The sequence below is a fragment of the Eubalaena glacialis genome, chromosome 1 (genome assembly GCF_028564815.1).
Source record: "Eubalaena glacialis isolate mEubGla1 chromosome 1, mEubGla1.1.hap2.+ XY, whole genome shotgun sequence".
Taxonomy (NCBI): domain Eukaryota; kingdom Metazoa; phylum Chordata; class Mammalia; order Artiodactyla; family Balaenidae; genus Eubalaena; species Eubalaena glacialis.
The window spans coordinates 219,892,251-219,909,374 of NC_083716.1; the positions used below are offsets into that span (position 1 = coordinate 219,892,251).

Below are 17,124 nucleotides of genomic sequence, written 5' to 3' on the forward strand. Positions count from 1 at the left end.
TTTTTCCCTTAAAAATCTTCCAGGAGCGGGGAACGGACTGGAAGTACTTGAAGGTCTTTTTAGCTCCACGCCTCACCCTGGCTTGGATCTCGAGAACACTTCAATGCCAAGGCCAAGTGCCTGACTGTCCAAGTGTAGAAAAAGAAAAACCTTCATGCTGGACTATTTTAAAAATAGTTAAGCTCTTTGATTAAATGGCTAAACAGCCCTTGAATCAAGTGTTCTCTTCTCTAGCAGATGAATTTGTGTAATTGGCCTAATTTCAACCAAGGTCCCCACATATCAGGAATGTAATCCTTGCTGAAGAGATGAACAACTCCTTAAATCTGTAACTAGGTGTCTTCTTGTCTTCTTTCAACATACATTTAATAAGTCATTCTGTGTGTGTGTGTGTGTGTTTGTGTTTCTTCGGGTGTGTGTCTGCAAAGGGGGTTGTTAAAGATCTAAGTGAGGAGGGGCTGGGGTGTGGTGTGAGGTGAAGCCCAGAGCATCCTGTACCTCAGTGTAGGGTGGTCAAGGGGTCTGACCTCTGAACAGGGCAGCATCCTTGGTGCCCATCTCTGCTGTGTGCAGGACTTATTACTAAAATATTGTCCAGGAAGGGCGGCACTAGGCTGGCCCCTGGGTATTTATTGCTGTACCTAGTGTTTATTTGTAGTCCATAAGGTTTTCTTTATTTTGTATATGATCAATAACCACTTTTAAAGAGAAGGAAATTTCTTCTTCCAAGAAGGAAGTTTCAAGTCAGCCAACTTAAAACACACATACACACACACACACCCCTCCCCCCAAATCTACACACACTGACTTTATAAATGATAGAAAGCAGAGGACCTCGGTAGCTGCAGAACTAAGACCACACAATTCTGGCCTGGCCTGGCCTGGTCACGTTGGAAATGCAAGGAGCCTCCTTCCGATGCTGTAGCTCAGTCTTTTGAAGTCTGTCCTCTGTCCACTGCCTCCTCTTCTTTCTGATTTCTCCCTTTGGGAGTTTTTTTGCATCATCCCCCTGTTTCTAAAGGCCCCCTGCTCTTTTTGTTTTTTATTGGCGTATAATTGCTTTACAATGTTGTATTAGTTTCTGCTGTACGATGAAGTGAGTTAGCTATATGTATACATATATCCCCTCCCTCTTGGACCTCCCTCCCACCCCCGCCATCCCACAGATCTAGGTCATCACAGAGCACCGAGCTGAGCTCCCTGTGCTATACCTCAGGTTCCTACTAGCTATCTATTTTACACACGGTAGTGTACATATGTCAACCCTAATCTCCCAATTCGTCCCACTCTCCCCTTCCCCTCCTGTGTCCACATGTCCATTCTCTACGTCTGTGTCTGTATTCCTGCCCTGGAAATAGGTTGATCTGTACCATCTTTCTAGATTCCACACACATGTGTTAATATACGGTATTTGTTTTTCTCTCTTTTAGTCACCTGTCTTTTCACATTATCAAAATAAGAGAGGCTGCCGTGATTGATGATAAGTGTGGACTGATCGGCACATACGGATCGATCAGCACATATAGATTGATTAGATGCTTTTAGATTGATTAGATGCCTGAAGAGCAGCCACCCAGCCCTCTCATACTGATTGAGAATTAATCGAATATAATAATTGTTAAGGAAGAGCTGGAGAGAAATCCCACAAGTCCACCAGATAGGGTCCTGGAGGTGGCACTGAGGTGGAGTCAGGCCAATCTTTCTGCCCTTTGCTAGCTGATCACTCTGCTTGGATTAACACTAGCGTGTATTTGGTTAGGCTGTTGGTGGTTTCTTCTGCTCTCTTTGGAATAATCCACACACCTGGCTGGGCTCCCCGGATGTCATCTGCTTTCTGAAGGTCTCAGCCGCCAGGCAGAATAGCCCAGCAGTCTTTGGTTCTGAAGGTTAGGGGGAGGCCCTTTGGTAAGAAGACCAGCTTTGGATTTCTGGTTTCTCTTCCAGAGACAGAGAGGCCCCTTTGGTTGGGTTTGCAGAGTTAACCCTGGAGGCTCACCCTGTGCACACACTCTGATCATCTGCAGCTCTTGGTGAAACAGTTCAAAGATACAGGACCCATCTTGGGTGCAACAAGGGTCTCCCAGAGCCAAAAAGATACAAGCCTCCAGTCCCACGGGTTAAGGTTGGAAGGAAGACAAGTACACATGCGTATCTGTTGCTCAAAGGAAAGGGACTGTGCGTGTCCTCATACAGCGATGGGATGGCCTTTGGCCAAAAGCAGCACAATTCTGATCTGACAGACTTGTAAAATGGGCTGCTCACGTGCATCGCAGCCCATGCCGAGGTCACTGGGAGCATACACATGACTACCCTGGGAAAGGAGGATCTGTAGGCTCTGGAGAGAATTCAGAGGAGTGCAGACTGGGAGGAGGAGGTGGAGAGTAGAGAGGGAGTGGCCCACCTTTCGAATCCAGCCTCCCCCGCTCTCCCCCCCACTCCCCTAAGGCAGAAGCCAAGGGCAGGGGCCAGACCAGAGCCAGCTGATTCTGTGGCTGTTTATACCCTGTAACCAGAGCCTGTTCCTGCGAGGCTGCCTAACAGCTGCAGAGATAAGGGGATGGGCCGTCACTTCCAGAGACTGGGTGACCTGTGCTGGCGTCCACCTCGGGGGCAGCTTATCCTGATCATTTTCCCAAGCCAGGGGGTGGGAGTGGGAAGAGGTGGGGCTGGCTCCTAGCTACTGCCCAGGTGGCCTGGGTGACCTTCCCAAATCCGGAGTGAATCTTCGAGCTCTATATTGGACTTACTCCTGTGCTCTCTCCAACCCCCCTGTCTCCCCATGGGGTTGCTTCCTACAAGGTCAGGGGAGGTGAGAGAGGAGTTCTGCATGTTTCATGGGTTTGTTTTCCTCCCTCTTTATCTTTGTCATCACAGAAACAGAAAAGAACACGTGGTGAAGCTCTGGGTCAAGCAAAATTTCTAGATTCTGTTGCCAAACACATCTTTCAGGCCAAAGCCCTGCTCCCCTTGCCCCCATCCCGGGCCTCCCCTCCGAGGTTAGCCTTGTCTTCCCTCCCATCTCCGTCCTCTCAGCCCTCTAGGCAGTGTCAGGGACCTCCCTCCATTCAGCCCTTCCTGGACTCCCTGCAAGAAGCCGGGGGTAGTGGGCTGTCTCTGCCAGTGTCTGGTGATGCTGGGAAGCTTCAAACCAGACTCATCCTACTGTTCCTTCAGTGAGTGGTGTCCGACTCCCACCTTCTTTTCCATATCCTGATCCTTTGGGGGCAGGCTCCCTCCGCCTCCACCCCCCCCTTCCTTTTTTCTCTCCCATTCTTGCCCCTCCAGCAACTTCCTCTGACTGTCTCCAGCCCCTGGTCCTGGGTACCCCTTTGGAGCGGGTACTCATGGTGTTCTGGTTCTCAGTGTTCACACCTCTCAACTATGAGATTTGAAGATGGGCTCATGTTAACATGTTCTTTCCTTTGGTCTCTTGTTCCCCTGCCATGTTGGCTCATCTTGGAGCCCAGCACTGGCCTGGCCCATGACCTAGGACACTCAGGGCTGCCTGCCAAGCGGCTCTTTTACTGTCCCTGCCTGTCCTTCCTCTGCTGGCAACCTGGACAGGGTCGGGGTGGAGCTCATGGAGTTGGTTGAGTTTGTTCAACAGCTGCCTCAGATCGGAAAAGGTGAGGGTGAGGCTCTAGGCTATGGGAAAAACAACATAAACCAAGGTGTTTAGACGAAGAGAGTTCTGAGTTCAAGTCCACACATGACCAGTGACCAGCTGTGGAACCTCAGACAGTCTGCTCATCATTTAAAATGGGGATGATGATACTTCACACTTCTCGGGGTGGACGTCAGAGTCAGAGGAGATAATGTAAAGGAAGATGCTTGGGAAATTGTTTCCTTAGTGTGTGGCTAATGGTGGGTGTCGGCAATATTTGCTGCCTGAGTGAATAAAAGACAGGACGAGGGAAGGGTGAAGAAGGAAGGAAGGACAGAGGGAGAGAGGAAAGAAAGAGGAGAACGAAGTTTCCAGGGACCCTTGCTTTTGCAAGTATCGAAATCTGAAGCAAACTGAACTTAGAGGCTGCTGAGTCCGCAGGTTCTGGCTCCAAGAGTTTCTGTGTCTCAACTTGGTAATTGGACACTCACCGACAAAGCTTTTCTTTTTCTTTTTCCTTCCCCTGATCAGAGTCTAAGAGAGCAGAGAGCATCAATTTAACAGTCAGCACAGAGGAGTTGATTAATAACTGTTGGTTTGTGTCTGGAGGACTTCTCCAAAGGGAGAGCTGCCTTGACCAGCAAGGCTTCCCACTCCCCACTCTCCCCACCTCACTCTGTGCCCCACTTTCACTGTGCCCCCTCAGTTCTCTGGCTTCCCCTGCTCCCTCCCTCCACAAGGCCTTTGCCACATCTCCTGTGGGCCTGGAACACTTCTGACGCAGGGCACCTCCAGGACCCTGCCACTGTCCAACTGAGTTACCCAAGTAGGTCAATGAAACCCTCTGGGTTTCAGTTTCCTTATCTGTAAAGAGAAAAACTAGACACAGCCTTTGGCTTCTTGGGAAAACTAAATAGGATCAGGTAAGGGAAAGACGTAGCCCAAGGCCTGGCTCAGGGCCCTTGCACAGGCGATGGCCACTCTTTGGTTCATCAGAGTAGCTTCGTCCTCTCTCTCTCTGGGGGAACTGTCACCTTCCATTCCATTCCTTACTCTCCTCCTCCCCCAACAAAGACTGGCTTTGGCCAGTTTCCTCCCTGTCACCAAAGGTAAGCCCATCGCCTCTCAACCTACCTGCATCTTTGTTTTACTGGATGTGGGAGAACGTAGGCAGATTTTAAAACTTTACACAGTTCTGCATGTATACCCCTGCATAGTATCTTCTCTGTTGGGATAATAGCTAGAAGCTCTGTTGGGAGTTAGCCTCCTGCTTGAATTCTTTTTATTCTATTTTTTTAAATAAAAACCACTTTTATTTACTAACCAAAGGGTTGATCCTAATTAAAGGAATACTTTGAAATAGTTGCAAGTAAAATGTTTGTGATAAAGATAATCGAACATAGTATGGAAAAGAAAATAAGAAGCAGTATGGAGATTTGAACAGAGCTTGCTTATCATCTCACAGCTAATTGTCATCAAACATGATGATGAAATTTTTATTCTGATTTTTCATAGATCTGAACACAGGTGACATTGTTCCTAATGCATTGCACCACTAATTTTCCATCTTTCATTTTTCTTGTCATTTTTTTCCCCTTTCTCATTCTGTTCCTGGTGTTGAACCAACGCACCATTTGCAAAGTTGTAGATCTGAGTTTTTTCTGCCATCAGCTGCAGTTTCTTCAACTCTCTGTCCCAGGTTACAAGAAAACTGTGTTGTTTTCAAAGTGCTCTCAGCCTTTATGTGAGGCTTTTGTCACCAGAAGAGATGACACGATCTGGTTTTTGGCCATTGTACCCGTTTTCGACAGAGCCGGTTCCCACTTCTACTGCCTTCGTGTATTCGTGGAAGTCTATGCTCTTTGCCAGGTGCCATCTTTCTCCCAGATGCTGAATGGTGGTTTTGGTGGGTGTGGCTGGTTCTTACACCCTCTTCACGCGAGGTGGGAGTGTTTCTAACCTATTTTTAGCCAATCTACATATTGTACATTTCTTTAATTTCACGAAAGGAACCCATTTCCATTATTCTTCATGCTAATAAACAAGGCACCAGTAAAAACCCAGTTTTGACTAGAAAATTAACAAAGTCTTAGATGTGATAAAGATCTTGATACTCGAAGGACTTGGGGTGGCTGACCCCAGAGACATGACTTACCCTCCAGTGTCCCTGGGTGATTGGGCGGACGCCACCCTCTGCTGGACTTTGAGTTCACATCCTTGCTGGGTTTCTCCCTTCTTGTTCTGCTCCCCCATTCCTAATCTGCCCTTTTGGGGGGCACTTTCATAATAAATCACTGTGTAAGAGCCCTCCTGTCAGGGTCTGTTTCTGGAGAACCTAATCTAAGACAGCTGGCTATGCATTTCTGTTCTCGGATTTGAGAGCAGATCGGAATCACTAAAGGAGCTTGTGAAAAATGCAGATTGCAAGGTCAGGTCCCAGAGACTGTGGTTGAGTAGGGTGAGGCCCCCAAATCTGCAATTTAGTGAGCTCTCTGGGGGGTGGTTCCTGCTGTCTGTGGCCCTGGAGCCTCATTTTGAGAGCCAAGACTGCAGCCCCTGGGGAAGCGCTAGTTACACCAGTAACAGGTTGATTGCTAGCTTGGGCTTCTGCAGCTCCGCCCTACCCTGACATCTGCTGATCCCACAACTCCAAGTGGCTTGGCTTCAACCAGGAACAAATTGCTGCTGCCTGCGGTCCAACTGGCACTCCCCTGGTGTCAGGCTGATCCTTCAGGCTGGGTCACTTGCACTCCGCTCCAATCCAGCCGGGGTGCTTTTCAGACACCTACATGTTTGAATGTTTGAGAACCACGAGATCTCTCCTTGGCTCCCATTCTTCTGTTCTTCTTTCCGGCATCTGCCCAAGTTGCCCAGTTTTCATGTTCTGGTTGCTGAGGCCCCCCTCCTCGCCCACCACACACACTCTTTATCTCAGCATCTCACATCTCAGCAGCATTGGGGGTGGAACAGAAGCCTGAAACAGCCACTTCTGGCAGTAAATGTAGTAGTTACACACACGAGCGTTATTTTTACACTTCTTGGGTTGAATCTGGGCTCCATCACTTGCTAGCTGTGTAGCTCTGGGCAAGTTATTTAAACTCTCTGTGCCTTAGTTTTTTTTAAAACTAGAAATAACAAGAGTAACTACCTCTGAGAGTTTGCTTGTCACTGATAGGTAAAATGCCTGGCACATAGCGTTCAATGAATGTTTGCTAATCTTATCATACAGACAGAGCAAACTCCTCCAACTGCCAAACAGACAAGCCACCTGGAGAGGATGGAATATTATCTGTACCCTCCATGCAAGGGGGTGCATCCCTCAGGGGCCCTGGTGATGCTGTCTTATTCCTCTTCAGCCCGGCACACTCTCTGCAGTGTAGGAAACGAGCAGTGGAAATAAGCTGCATAAATGCTTTGTAGCTTTGTTAACAGACATGCAGACATTTTGACCACAAGGATAGCCGAAGGGACAGGAGAATGGCAGGATTTGGACTGGAAAGTAGCCTGGTCCAATGCACACTCACACACTCACACACACATTCTCATCCACTCATGTGCACCCTCCCTCACACGGTGTACTCACACACAGACAGGCTCACATGTACTCACTTTCACATACACTCTCACTCACACACGTGCTCAAGCAGACTCACACACTCTCACGCACTATCTCACAAACACCCTCTCCACTGCCCACACTCTCACGTGTGACCCCTGTGGAGTCAGAATTAAAGAGACCTTTATTGGGAGTGGGTGGAGGTGGCAGGATCCAAGCAGGAGGCACCCTGGGGTCTACTCTGTGCCGGGCTTGGGGAGGTGACGGGTAAACCAGACTGGCTTCCTGAGTCTTCTGAGTGAGGCAACCATGGACAAAAACAATCTCAATTCAGAGCCAAATAATTAAGCCCTATGCAGGAGATTCTGGCAAACTGTGATTGAAGTGGGGAGGCAGAGTTTGAGAGATCTGCCAGGAAGACACCACCACCTCCACCAGTGGTGGAGAGAAACAGCCATGTGCCAGGTGCTATGTATGTGCTTTTAATGAAGTATCTTATTCAGTCTGCTAATGACTGGTCAGCAATGCTATGGTCCTGTTTTGCAGATGAGGAAACTGAGGCATGGTGGGGTTCAGTAACCTTCTCAAGGTCCCTCAGCTCGTATATGTGGGAGTCGGGTGTGAAGCCAATGGCAGCCTGTCCCTAGGGTCACACGGACGGGGTCATGTTTGAGCTGAACTTGGAAGCTGTGTGTGGGGTGGGGACAGGGGAGGTAGAGAAAAGACACACAAGTGGGAAAGTGGATGGTGTGTCCCAGAGAAGGGAAGGCAGCCAACGTAAGTGGGGGTCAGATCTGGGAGGGACTTGAGTGTTTGTTTAAGGAGTTTAGCTTGTGTTTTGCCCCCGTGGGAAGCAGAGACCAGGAGGAGGAGAACGATTTGTATTTTAGGAGGATGGTTCCGACAGGATGGAAGGGAAGGGCCACAGATTAGAGAGGAAAAGCCCAGATAGGAAGCCATTACATTGATGTGGTCCACGCGAGAAGAGATGGGGACCCGATAAGTCCAGTGGCAGAGAGTTACGGCCACTGCAGGGGTCAGATGGGCAGGACTTTCTGAGTAATGGCAGGAGATGGTCTTGGAGGAGAAGGAAGGGGGAGACCAAGTTTGATAGGAGGTTTCTAGCCAGGAAGGTGGAAGGATGGTGGGGCTGGTCATCAAACTAAGAACACAGGAGGAGAGGATCAACTGCATGGTGATGGATGGGAACTAAATTTTTGGTGCTGAGCACATTGTAAGGTAATACAGAAATGGAAATATAATGTCATACATGTGAAATTTATACAATGTTATAAATCAATGTTACCTCTATAAAAAATTTTTAAAGTATATAATAATTAAGTTAAAAAATTAGTAACCTAAAAAAGAAAATACTTTCTTCCTAAGAAATGATTGGAAAAAGAGCTAATGGGATAGGAGATTTAAAATGTATTGTGATTTCAAATTTTTTTCTTAAAAAAAATGTGTATCTTTAAAACTCTTCCCCAAATCAAAATGTCCGAAAATATTTGGCTTACAGTATCTTCTGGAACTATAATAAAATAATTGTGTTAGAAAAAAATTAAAAAAGAAAACAGGAATAAGAAATTAGACAGGACTTTCCTGGTGGCGCAGTGGTTAAGAATCCGCCTGCCATTGTAGGGCACACAGGTTCGAGCCCTGGTCCGGGAAGACCACACATGCCGAGGACCAGCTAAGCCCGTGCGCCACAACTACTGAGCCTGCGCTCTAGAGCCCGCGAGCCACAACTACTTAGCCCATGTGCCACAAATACTGAAGCTCTAGTGCCAAGAGCCTGTGCTCAGCAACAAAAGAAGTCACCGCAATGAGAAGCCCGCGCACCAAAAGGAAGAGTAGCCCTGCTCGCCGCAAACTAGAGAAAGCCCGCGCACAGCAACGAAGACCCAACGCAGCCAACACTAAATAAAATAAATTTATTAAAAAACCCAAGAAATTAGACAGGTACACTACATATATTATATACGTTTCTCTTGTTTAACTGATTTGCATAGTCTACTAAAAAAAAAGAACACAGGAGAAGATGTCGGTGGGAGAGGCAGTGAGGAATAGGGCATATGGGTGCAATCGTTTGGAAGAAGGTCCTGGAGTTGACACTGGGGCTCCAGCCACAGGAGGCTCTGCTGGTCCCAGGGCCTGTGGGACAGGTGTGTGGGGCAGTGCCCTGAGGAGAATACCCTCGTGGGATGCTGGGAGAGCTGCCAGCGCTGCTTGTCAGAGAGGTTGGGCAGAGAGTATTCCTCTGGGAGAGAATGGTCCACGTGTGTGTTCTGGGACTGCCCGTCCTCGTCCCCTCCCTCCTAGGAACCAGCTCTTCCCCTCAGAGCCTGCTTTCTTCAACTGACCTCTTCCCCATGGCCGCCGACATGGCTCGAGTTCCTGCTTCCAACTCTGCTTCTCCCCACAACTTTCCTGGCTCAGGGGGAACCAGCAGCCTGTAGGGAAACTTTTCTCTTGAAAGCACGTAACTAAGACTGAGGCAGCACTGGGAACCACTGTGCTGAGGGAGCATGCTGGTAGCACGAAATGAGATCCATGGTCTTGACATTAACCAAGATCTCTACTCTTCCCAGCACTGGGCAAAACCCCTGGGGAACAAAGATGAATGAGACCCAGTCCTTGCCCTCAAGGGCTTCAGAGACCAGCATATTAAAGGTCTCAGGGTGTAGAGGTTGTAGTTGGGTCATCAATGGAGGATCCAGAGAAAAGGGACTGATTGACTGATTTCTTCTGGGAGCATTGTGGACACTGCCTCCAAGAAGGAACTTTTTGCACTGGGCCAGGGGGTGAGCAGGTTTTCTAGGCAGACAGGAGCAGAGAATGGCATGGGGTACAGGGTAAGGAGGGCATTCTCAACAAAGGAAAACCACATGAAACAAGTCATGATCAGGTGGAAGTACCAGCCAGAAAGAACATGTGGTTTGGTATAGAATATAAGGGAGCAGATGGGTGGGTGTGGCAGGAGAAGAACCTGGGCAGGAAGGCTGGGACTAAACTATGAAGGACCCAGGGACTTAGGCGAGTTTTGAGTATCCTTGTGCCACATTGTGCAATAGAATTTCCTGTGATGGTGTTTATATCTGTCCTGTCCAGTATGGTAGCTGCTAGTCACATGTGGCTACTCAGCACTTGAAATGTTGTGTGGATAAGGAATTGAATTTTTACTTTGCCTTATTTATGTTTCAACTTAAATAGCCACATGTGGCTACTGCATGGGACACGGGAAGTCATTTGCTCCTCACGATAACTCAATGAGTTGGGCAGAGATCACCTGTCCATTTTTCAGGCAAGCTGGGGTTCTAGAAGATTATGTGACCTGCCCAAAGTTACATGAATTTTAAATGACAGAACCAGGGTTTGCATACAGATTTCCTCTATAGGAAGCTGTTCATGGTTACTGCCCTGGGCAACATGAGGCTCTGATATGCCTTCCGAGTCATTAAGAATAAAAGTTTGCAGTTGTAGTCTTTGAAAACTGGTCCCTGTTGGTTATGTAGGGGAGCTCTGTTTGTTATCACACCTAAGTTCCTGCCACAGTGGAACAACACAAATATACAATCAGAGGGAAGGATGGGGCAGTGGGGTGAGGCTGTCCTAGGGGTAATGGAAGGAGCACTGGGTTCTTCTCTTGATTCTGTCGAATGGCAAAATCCAGGTGTGGATCTTGGACCAGTTACCTACTACCTGTGGGACGGAGCATCTTCATTGATGGAATGAGGAGGCTCGCCAAGATGACCCCATGGTCCTTTCCACCCCACTTTTGGGAACTAAGACTCAGTAGAAGCCATGCTCTGGAATTCTTACAGCTCAGACATCTACTGATGGGGCTGATCCCATATGGAGGTGAGCGTGCAGCTTCAGCCTCTTGTCCAGAGGCCCTGGGTGTGAGATAGAGTCAAGGTTCCAATATAGCAAACACAGCTTCAATACAATTCAGCTTCATCCTCACCAGGGATGAGGGACAAAGTCCAGGAATTCAAGTGAAGCTGTCACTCTGGTTAGATTAAGGACCTGGGCAGGAGGGAATTCTGGCGTCTGATAGCACAAGGGTGAGGAGACCTCACTAATGAACAATGTAAAAGTTCTGGAAATTTTGAAGCTACGAGAAAAAAATATAGATAGTATTGTTTCTTAAGCACTTAATTTTTTTTTTTTTTATTCCTGAACTCAAAGTAAGAAACATCTACTAACTCTAATGTTTTTAAGATGATCACATTTGGTATTTTTGAGAAGAGAATTGTGCCTGAAAACAAAAGGATTTGCAGTAAAAAAAACACTGGCTTTTGACATTCATATCCTCATTTTTAATGAAAATTAGTATTTCTGTTCTTTCATTCCCTGTAGGCCTTGGCATTGTTGCAGATGCTCACAGCCATGGAGGGGCATGGTGGGGAGTCCAGCACCCTCCTGGATTTGCTCAGCATGAGGTCTTATCTGTGTCAAGCACAGGATTCCTTTCCTGGGCTTTGAGTCCCTGAAGAACTGGAAATTCTGTGTCCCATTTCATCTCACCTGGCTGCATTTTTTTCCCTGCCACCTCTCCTGCCTTGTACAGAGAAGTCACAGGTCATCAGTCATAATTGAGCTACTTCTATATCCAAAGCATGGAGAAATGGGAAATTTAAAGATCTTCAAGGCAGATAGACAAAGTCCTTAAAGGAGACTGGAGAGGTAGGGCTGGGGCTTAGTGTGGCCTGCCTTCTGTGCCCAATTGTGCATTGTACATAGGGTAGTCGGAAAAAATACAGGAAATGCAGTCAAATTTGAATTTCAAATCAATAATGAATAATTTATTCAATATAAGCATGTCCCAAATATTGCATACATTGTTGATTTGAAAATTCATATTTAACTGAGCATATTGTATTTTTGTTAAATCTGGCAAAACTTAATTGCACATCCTCTTGGCCTACATTTTACACGATTATTGTGGAGGCAACTAGCTCAGAGCCCCCAGCAGTCCTCATCTAAGCTGCATCTTGTATCCTTTGCTTCTTGCTGGCACTTCTCTGATGTTACTGTATAGGAAACTCCTGGTCATTGGTGAGGTGCAAACCATGAAGGGTGAGGGAGTTAACCGCCATGGGACAGCCTCTGACCAGCAGGATGGGAGCTGACGGAAAAATGTTCGTCTCTTTCCATCCCTCTGTAGCATGGAATTATGAGTGCATTCTATACGGCTCTTCAGAAGATACCAGTGAGACAGTGGTTTCCTGCACCATGAAGCTTTGAGTGAAGCTCTTCCTGGGGACCATGTGGGCTTCAATGTCAAGAACGTGTCTGTGGAAGATGTTCATTGTGGCAGTGTGGCTGGTGACAGCAAAAATGACCCACCGATGGAAGCAGCTGGCTTCACAGCTCAGGTGATTATCTTGAACCAACCAGGCCAAATCAGTGCTGGATATGCACCTGTGCTGGATTGTCACACAGCTGGATTGTCACACAGCTTACATTGCTTGCAGGTTTGCTGAGCTGAAGGAGAAGATTGATTGTCCTTCTGGGACAAATCTGGAAGATGGCCCCCAATTTTTGAAATCTGGTGATGCTGCCATCGTTGATATGGTTCCTGGCAAACCCATGTGTGTTGAGAGCTTCTCTGACTATCCTCCTCTGGGCCATTTTGCTGTTAGTGACATGAGACAGACGGTTGCTGTGGGTGTCATCAAAGCAGTGGACAAGAAGGGAGCTGGAGCTGGCAAGGTCACCAAGTCTGCCCAGAAAGCTCAGAAGGCTAAATGAACATTATCCCCAATACCTGCCACCCCAGTCTTAATCAGTGGTGGAAGAACGGTCTCAGAACCATTTGTCTCAACTGGTCATTTAAGTTTAATAGCAAAAAGACTGGTTAATGACAACAATGCATCGTAAAACCTTCGGAAGGAAAGGAGAATGTTTTGTGGACCATTTGTTTTGTGTGTGGCAGTTTTAAGTTATTAGCTTTTAAATCAGTACTTTTTAATGGAAACAACTTGACCGAAAATCTGTCACAGAATTTGAGACCCATTTAAAACGTTTAATGAGAAAAAAACCAAAAACCAAAAAACTCAGTTTCCTGCTGTGGTGACCAGCTCAACAATTTACTCTTGTGTTAACCTGCCTGCCTTCTTCCCTCCCTCCCTCCTCCTTCCCTCCCTCCCTCCCTTCCCTCCTCCTTCCCTCCCTCCCTCCCTTCCCTCCTTATTTCCTTCCTCCTGTTGCCTCACTCCTGTTTCCTGGGATCACTTCAAAAACTAAGCCTCCTGCCCTCAAGCCCTTGGCTCAGGTTCCCCTCTCAGAGGGGAAGCTCAGGTTAAGAGAGGTTTACTGGGGCTTCTTCCGGAAGGAGAAACTAGATCTCAGAGCTGTATAGAATTTTAGCAAATTTGGACTGGAAGAATCCTGAGAGATCATATAGCACACCCACTCATTTTAGAGATCTGGAAACAGGCCAGGGACTTACCCAAGATCATCCCCCAACCCTCCCAGCCCAGGGATAATCTGGAATTTCTGTTCTTCATGAGGTGAACTAATCTATATAAACACACAGTGCTTAACACACAGCAGGTGCATGGTAAATGTGAAAATGGAATGACATGGGGAGGGGAGTGGATAAAGGTCTGCTGTGAGAGTGGACAAATTGTTTCCATATGTCTCGGTGACAAGCCTCTGTCTCCAGGATCCTGGCTCTTGCCACCTGTTGATTCTCCTCTGGGCTCTTTGCACAGATGATGTCAAGGGAACTCTGTATGATTAAAGGCATCCCAAGAAAGGCAGCCTTTAAGGAAAAGGGACTCAGTGACAAATCTTAGTGGAAACCCTTGTTCCTCCATTTCTGCACCAGGGGCAGAGAGTTTGGACAAAGGCAACTAGTGTTCCCTAGGGATTGCTTAGAGCCTTTAAGGATCAACACAACTAAAATAATTTAGTTCAATTCCACAAATTTTTGTGCCAGGAACTGCCTAGCTCTGAAGAGTCAGTAATAGACTGGTCTGTGCTCCAGGAGACACATAGTCCTGTGGCTCATAAAAGCAGCCCTCCTGAGAATGGAGTTCTGGACCAAATTTATTAAACCAAACTATTGTGATGGATACCCCCTAACCTGTAAGAAAGCACCTGCACCAGGGAGAATAGAAGAAATAAGTGACACAGGAGAAGGAAGAAAGTCCATACGTATTACATACTTTCTCCATGACAGGGGTTAGTTCTTCAGAGCAACCTCTCCTGTGCTCTGTTCATGATGTTGATGAGATCGTGCTAACTGGACTTGTTGGCAGGAAGCGGCCTTGCGAAGACACATGTTTACAAAAAAGTGGGAGTTAATCTCCACAAAGATTCAAAGACCTATTTGTTAAAAGATCAAGTCCATTTTAAGGGGTGTAATGGTTTGGAGCATACCCAAACACCCCCTCTAGGGTGAGTGACAAGTTGTTGTATCTTGGGCCCTCAAACACTACCTCTACTGCCAGCTCACTCTGGGCTCCTCATGCTGATGGTCTGGCAGACAAAGAAAAAAAATTACTATACTGGTGGGGGTAATTGACCTTGACTGATATGAGGAAATATAGTGGCTTCTATACAGCAAAGGGCAGGGAGGAATATACCTGGAATTCATGGGATTCACCAGGTATCACTTCATGCTTTCTTGCTCAGTGATATTAGTGGATGAGCAGTTTTGACATCCGTGGCCTAACAAGGGAAAGACAACTAAAGATGCAGACTCTTCTCTGAAGGGTCTGTGATGCCCCATCAGGAAAGCAATGCAGACCAATCAAAGTGCTGACTGAGGGAGGGAACCTAGAAAGGATGGTGGAGGAAGGCGGTGATGAACATTAATTATGGCTTCAGGACAGCTATAGCAGTAGGGAGTGTAGCTGGTTTCACTAACTCTCTTTTATTAATTATTTGGGGAGTTGTGGCTGGCCACCATCCTGAAGGAGACTGTGATAAATTAGATTTAAGGGAGGGAGGGCATGAGCAGATCTGAGTGGTAAAAGGGGTGGAATGTATCAGTCACTTCTTGAGCATCACTTTACATCCTCTTGGACTCACTCCTTCCAGCCACTGCTGCAGTGACCTCTCCCACAGAGGTTTCGACCTACTTCACAAAGATGGAACCTCATTCTCCTACCGTGTGCCTCTTGCTATCTGTCCTGGGTTTTCTAATGGCACAGTATGGGGCACCCATGGGAAGCCATTAGGCGCTGCCATATATGCAACCTGGATGTGCAGAGCAATGAACACCTTGGGGTGGGGGCAGCCCTTAACCAATGGGGGATGGTTGCAGATAGATAAATGCTCCTCCCTTTTCTTCTCTCAGATGGACAATCTAAGATACAATTCATAAGGTTTTTCAGATGGATGCAGGATCAACCTTTCACTCCCTTAACAGTGGCCAATTTGATAACGTATCCTAATATTGGCTCTCTCTTCTTCCGTTTCATTTCCCTGTCCCTTACTCCTGATCCTAGGATCACAATCCTGAATAAACCATGCACACAGAAGTCTTCATTTAGGGCTCTGCTTTCTCTGGGTAATCCAGCTTAAGAAACACTCCCAGGTTTGCTCCTTTGGAGCTGTGAGACTTCAGGATAGTTACTTAATCTTTTAAATCTTGTCCCCGCTGCCTTCCATTCCCCTGGAGGGACATGCTCCCCGAAGCACTTGGAATCCTGGAATTAGAGCAAAATGGGGCTCTGTTAGAGAAGAAGAGGGAAAGAAAGAAATGGTTGTTGGTAGGTGGACAAGTCAGGGTTCTGGGGGGTAGAAAAGAGCTGGTATACTCAGAAGGAATGGTTGAAAAGAGTTTAGCAAAGAACTACGCAGTGTGGACAGGGTTGAGGGAAACCAGGAGGAGGAGGTGAAGCACACAGTGACTGGCACTGTAGGAGACTGCTCCCATTCCTGGGTGTAATGTTGTCAGGTAGCTATAAGAGATAGCTGCCTGGCAGGTGCTATGGTTTTTGCTAGAAGAATTCAGCCACTGTCAAGCTGAAGACCTGCAGGGAGAGAGTCAGGGGATAAATAGCCCAACCTTTCTTTCCTCCCACCTTCTATCTCCTACTGATAGCTTCCGTTGGTTGAATCCAACCAGAGGCTAGAAGACAAGGAGGCTTGATTGGTCCAGTCCATACAGGTCAGCCTCCTGGGGCACAAGGCAGGTTGGAGAATGGAGCTGAAGAGGCAAATGGAGAACATCTAGTCTAGTGGAAAGCAAGCATCTGTCCCAGTAACTTTATTTAAAACTTATAACTATAGTAACATATACAACTGGCATGGACAAATTTAGGAACACAACTGACTCTTGATAAGCAAACAACTCAATCAGTGAGAACAGACATGCATTAGGGCATGAGAGCATGGCCCAGTAGCCATGAGCAATCAGTGTACTCTGGGCTTGGCTGGTTTACTTCTCAGTGGAAATGGAGGGTATTGGCTCAGTCTGTGAGTCAGTTAGAGGAGATGGGTTAGGAGAGCTTTCCTATTTTACCTCCCTTCTTTCCTGGGGTGGATAAAGAGCAGACAAGATTCTGTTAAATACAGTTTAGTATTGTTTATTAAGTATTTCCAATGTACCTATTATTGAGAAATAGATACTTTAGGGAAAAACAGAGGAAGGATAAGATATGGCCTCAAGCCTCCTGGAGTTTACATTCTAGGTGGGGGGATAAATTCCATAGATGAAACAGAATAATAAACAAGAGAGAGAATTGAAATGCTAAAGTGTGGGACCCAGATGAATCACAAGGAATTTGACCAAGGTGCGCCACATCCAAGTCTATGGTTTCTACAGGGTCTTCAAGGGCCTCCCACCTGGGTGGGATGTGGTTAAAGACTTTATGCATGAGTTTGGAGACCAGGGTGTGCCTAACTAAATTGGGCAATGGGACTAAAAAGAATGTATCATACTTGGACATTCGATTTCCTCCCTTTTGGGTGGAGTCCTCTTGGATCTCCTTGTCTTAACTAT

The 17,124-nt window shown here is 46.9% G+C and overlaps 1 pseudogene; it reads left to right on the plus strand.

Moving 5' to 3' along the window:
• The first annotated feature begins 12,235 nt into the window (after window positions 1-12,235).
• LOC133091945 (elongation factor 1-alpha 1-like) lies at window positions 12,236-12,917 on the plus strand (annotated as a pseudogene).
• The last annotated feature ends 4,207 nt before the right edge of the window (window positions 12,918-17,124 follow it).